The 5,849-nt window shown below is 46.1% G+C and overlaps 1 pseudogene; it reads right to left on the reverse strand.

Annotated features, from left to right (window-relative positions):
- Positions 1-2,247: 2,247 nt before the first annotated feature.
- Positions 2,248-5,849, reverse strand: part of LOC119294389 — a 19,044-nt pseudogene continuing 15,442 nt past the window's right edge.

Here is a 5,849-nt window from a genome sequence, read left to right on the forward strand (position 1 = left end):
TAAGGATATTTGGTCAGCCCGAATCCCCCCTAAGATTAAAATCTTTCTTTGGCAAGCTGTCCGCTGTAAACTTCCGGCGGCTGATCAAATTAAGAAGAGGAACGGGCCGGGCCCAGATAGGTGCGTGCTATGTGGGGCTCTTGAGAACACTGAACATATTTTCTTTCACTGCTCCTTAGCTAAATTCATGTGGAGTTGCATCAGACTTTGGCTTCATGTTAATTGGACTCCCTCCTCCTTTGAGGACCTGAGGCAATATACTCACTCCTTATCAGGCTAGTCTAAGAGGGTCTTCTTAGTGGGATGGGCTGCGATCGGTTGGTCGCTGTGGACTACTAGGAACAAGTTCTCGATTGAACACATTTTTCCAGCTAACCCTGTCAGCTGCTTATTTAAAGCCAATGTCTTTTTTGCAGCAGTGGAGATCATTAGCTAAGGAAGGGGACCTTCAGGCGTTCGACGTCAGGCTATCCAAAATGAAATCTACGGCGTCTTCCCTGCTTCGGCGCTCTTCGAGAACGGATTCCTAATTCCCCTGCTGGCGTTCTGATGTTTTGCTGGCCTGCGTGCCATGTTAGGCTAGAGGCCTTGTAATGTTACTTATGTCCCTTGGCCGTTAAACTTGTGTGGTGTTTGGTAATGGTGGTATAACTCTGCCTGGTGGCTTTATCTATAAAGTCGGGCTAACGCCTTTTCTCTAAAAAAAGGGACGAGAAGTTTTTTTTAGGGACAAGAAGTTCTTTCTTCTACTAGATGACATGTGGGGTGTGCATGGGACAAATTACTGACGGCTCCCTTTAGCTACGGTGGTCCCAGTAGCCGAATCCTTGTCACCACAAGACATGACACGGTTGCCCTAAGCTTGAAAGCTGTGCACTATCACCATGTTGACAAACTCAGTGCTAAAGATGCATGGTCATTGCTCAAGAAGCAGGTCAGCATACATACTTACTAGCAGTCACCTCCTACTACACTTAATATTTAATAATCTACAGTGGTTTACTTCCATGAAGATTAACTTGCTTCCTGTCCTAAATCCACTTCCATTCTTTGTCCAACACTGTTGGATAAATACAATTGCATGTACTAGTGCAAATTTGTTGTGAATAGGTAGTGCACGAACGATTTAGAAAAGAAAGCCATGTGCGATAGCGGCACGCAGGGTCCCTTCTCTCCCTCTCGCGACCGCGTCGCCCCCACAGGGGCGACCGTCCACGCCCCCAGCGCCTCCTCCCTGAGCCCTCCCACTTTCCTCCCTCCTTGCCGCCGTCGCTGGCGTCCGGCGTCGGGCCTTCCCCGGGCGGCGTTGGCGGCGACGGCCACTGGCCTTTCTTCTCTCGGGTCGCACTGACGCGGGGCAGTGCGGCTCCACGGGGTGCACCTAGGCGGCGGCGGTCCGGCGCGGCGACGGGACTCTCCGGCGTGGTGGCAGGCGATCTACTGGGCGGCGGCGGTCCGGCGCGGCGACGGGACTCTCCGGCGTGGTAGCAGGCGATCTACTGGGCGGCGGTGCTACCGTTGGCGACGGGGCAGCGTGATCTGGCGGCGCCAGCTTGGCCCGGATTTCACTACACCACAACCCTTGATTAGGGGTAGTTAACTGCCAGGAGAAATACCTGGACAAGGGGATATTATCTGCCGGGGATCATATAACTGCCGGCAAAAGTAAAGAAAGGCAAATAAATTGCCGGTAGAACTAAACAAACGAAGGCAGACGTACTGCCGGGAGTAATGAACGGGCCTCCACTAGTATGAGATATTCCACATGGACCGTGTTCGTACTGTCCATATTCATCGGAGGAGCGGTGGATCCGTGACTATGAACATTTGGTTGACGATATATCGTCGGGAGGAAAGACTAACTGATCTTTGAACATTTCTGAATCGCAGACACTCGAAGTCGAGCTTTTGCAAAATCTTTCATAAGGACATACGTCAAGACTACTTACATGCATAGCTCTCGTCGCTTCCTCGAAGAAGTAGAAGGAGAAGCAACACGTGTTAAAGAAAAGAAAGCGACGACAAATACACGGAGCCAAGCAGATTCTACAAGACAGACTACTGCTACTACGTAAATTAGGTATTACCTCATAATTCTGGTTTTAGATTCATCTAGATAAGGATGCATTTAACATGAAAATGTGACTAGATACATCAATATTTAGGTAAATCTAACACTAAAGTTTTAGCACGGAGGGTTTGTACAAGATCACATGGGATGATGAAGGGATGCAAACGGAAGAAGATCTAAAACGACAAGCCGCACTCGTCCACAAGGTAGTCGTCATCGAAGTTCCAGAGCCTCACCACCGGCTCGTCCGTGGAACTGGAGAAGACGAAGTTTTAATTCTCAGAACTCATGGCCAGACACAGAGAACAGGCGTCGGCAATTATAGAATAGATAAATTAATTATACCTCCAGAGCGGGACGAGCACCACGTTTAGGTGAATTATGTCCGAAATGTAATGAAATCCGTCATGTTTATATGAAATCCTGCCTTGTTTGAACGAATTTGTTCTGATACATTTGAATTGTTGACCAAATGTATGTAGACAGTGTTGGATGGCGGCCTCCCGCATCACAATCCGCGCACTGGTCTTCCTTTCCGTGGACAGATGTGGGTGGACATATGTAGATGCCCTAACCGCACCATATGGCTTGGCATTCATGCAGTATCCTAAAACACGCATGGATACTACTGCAAGTCGTTCACTTTATAATGGATAGACAATAATCGACGCATGTCGATTGATTTTATACAAGATGCTTATAAGGACTGAGCAATAGCATGCAAAATTAGCGCGACAGAGTTGACCGCATAAATTTAAAATTAATAATCATGCACTAGAGTTTCAACTTATATTTTCCATACAAAAGCACACACCGATTCGGCAAATCTAAAATTAGCGCAATAACAACAAGAATACAAAATATTTTTTTGAAAACACTTATTAACCAGCAAGGCTACCGAGGGTATCTCGCAGATAACGCGAACTCTTCTTCTAGGCTATAACACCTGCTTACTTCTCTTCGATTCCAACCATTGCTGGACAAATCACCCATGACACGCTCCTTGGGTACTTGGATAGCTTCCAATGCCATCTCCACTTGCCTCATGGTTGGTCGCTCTGCTGCATTTAGTTTCATGCACGAGATAGCCAGAGTAGCTACGTCTTCCACTTCACTACCTCCCTCCTCCACCACCTGCGGATCAAGTATTCTCGTCAGATTGCCTTCTTCAAATAGCTCAACAAATTCCATGACAATCCAATCTCCTTCGGAGGACACGCACAAAGATGGCCTCTTCCTTGTAAGCAACTCAACAAGAAGGACTCCGAAGCTATAGACGTCGCTACTTTTTGTTAGTCGCCGTGTGTAATAATACATGGGGTCTAAATATCCCATAGTTCCTTGCACTGCAGTTGGCGTTTCTGTTTGATCTCGAATGTACCTTGAAGCTCCAAAGTCCGACACTTTTGCTGTCAGTACATCATCAAGAAGTATGTTGGAAGGCTTAATATCTCTATGGATTATGGGGACTGAAATAGCAGAGTGAAGATAAGCTAGAGCTTTGCTTATTTCACTTGTGATCCTTAACCTATCTTTCCAAGATAGCGATCTTGGTGCCTCCGTGTGAAGATGATCACTGAGTGTTCCATTGGAAATGAACTCATAAGCCAATAAAGGAACTTCGGTCTCAAGGCAACAACCATGAAGCTTTACAATATTCTTATGGTTGATCTGTGAGAGTATTGCAACCTCATTAATGAATTCATCAATTTCTCTGTCAATATTCTTATGGTTAATCCTTGATTTCTTGATGGCCACAACATGAAGATCTGACAAAATCCCTTTGTAGACAGTGCCATGCCCTCCACCACCGAGCCTACGGGCTTGATCAAAATTGTTAGTAGCTTTTTCCACCTCCTCAAAGGAAATGACCATTCTCTCTGCAATGTCTGCCCTATGAGATACCAATTGTTTCAAAAGTTGTCCACGGTTTTGACTAAAGAACTTCTTTCTCAATGTTTTCAGCTTGCGTTGCTTAAGATCACGGATTATTAGCAGTGTGCCAAGAACCGAAAGTAGAATGCATGGTCCACTAGCAACCAACAACCCAATTATTAATCCCCAGTAATCATGACCTGAAATTTAAACAAGAGTTAATTACATCTACCATACATAAACTTGCATGGTGGGTACAAATTCATACACCAACTTGAAAAACGACACAAAATAGTCACTTAACTCTTGATGCGGGTTCAAATTGGTACTCCCTTCGTCCCGGTGTATAAGTCATTCGCGTAGTTCTAGGTCATCGATTTGAGGAATTTAATATGTGTTATATGTTATGAAAAGTATATCGCTAGATTTCTACACGGATATGGTTTCTAAATATAATTTTTGTCATATATAATACATATTTAGATAGTTAAATAGTCCATCAAGAACTACGCGAATGACTTATACACCGACGCTGTCAGGACCCCGACTCAATGTCACATCGATCTAGCCTGTAACACCTCATATCACTTTGTGGCCTCACGCACGGTATCCCCACGGGTGTCGCCTTACCTTTGCCCGGGACCGTTTGCGCCTTTTGGCACACGTATATGATAGTGTCGCTAGCATCTATATGAAAAGGAGCCCGGGCTGACATGGCTAGTTGTAAACCCAAAGTGGCACAGACTTACAGGGACAGGCATCCATGACCCAGCATCGAACGTGTCGGTCATCAGCAAGTAAGTTCCGGGCTGTAGCACTGGGCTAGCAGGACTCCGGTACTCAATGCGTGACATTTCCCCGAAGGGACAGACACAGGAACGACGAAGGACACATGCCGGCCAGCCAAGTGTTCCGGAGCAGTAGCAAGCTACCGTGGCTCAGTGGAATCACTAGGAGACATTTCCCGGTAAGAGAGGCTACTAAAGATAAACAACTAGATAGTCAGATCCCACACATACCAAGCATTTCAATCATACATACAATATGCTCGATATGTGCAAATACAACAAGGCATCACAACATGACTCTATGACACAAGTACTTTATTTAAAGGCTCAGAGAGCCGTACATAGCATACACACAAGTACGGGTCACACGACCCAGCATTCAAATCATACAGTCATACAAACCAGCAGCGGAAATAACTTGTCTGAGCACAGACAACTAGTAAAATAAAAGAGGCTTGGAAAGCCTAGCTATACTACGTGGTCCTTCACAAGCTCAGGGTCACCACCTGGGTCTTTAGCCTACTCGTTGATGTCAACGTCTACATAAAACCCATCAGAAGGGGTTGCAGCGTCTTCTGTAAAAATGTAAATTATAGCAACATGAGTACAAAGGTACCCAGCAAGACTTACATCAGATCCTACATACATGCACATTATCAAGAAGGGTTGGTGGAGTTATTGCAGCAAGCCAGCTTTGACTCTTGGCTAAACTATCCTACGAGACTCCAACTTGAAATGGTTTGCGCACACGAGTCCACTACTCACCACTCAATACACCACCGAGGATCCACCTCCGTCTTCCTACGGAAGAGCCATCCTCGGCACTCACGCTTATCTGGAGGCTTTTAGTAGTTTCCATTTACTTGTCTATGAACTGTATAGGCAACCAAGTAGTCCTTTACCGCGGACGCGGCTATTCGAATAGATTAGGTTAACCCTGCAGGGATGTACTTCTTCATACACGCTCTCACCACTTACCGTCGTTTACACGACATGTACTCGGCAACCTTCAAGCGGAAGCCCAACGTGGGTGTCGGCCACGACCTACCTAAACACCTAAGTCTCTAGTCCAGGTTTATCGCCTATTTGGGTTCCATCCATGAGGAGATCCGGCC

This window comes from Triticum dicoccoides, chromosome 4B (genome assembly GCF_002162155.2).
Source record: "Triticum dicoccoides isolate Atlit2015 ecotype Zavitan chromosome 4B, WEW_v2.0, whole genome shotgun sequence".
NCBI classification, from domain to species: Eukaryota; Viridiplantae; Streptophyta; class Magnoliopsida; order Poales; family Poaceae; genus Triticum; species Triticum dicoccoides.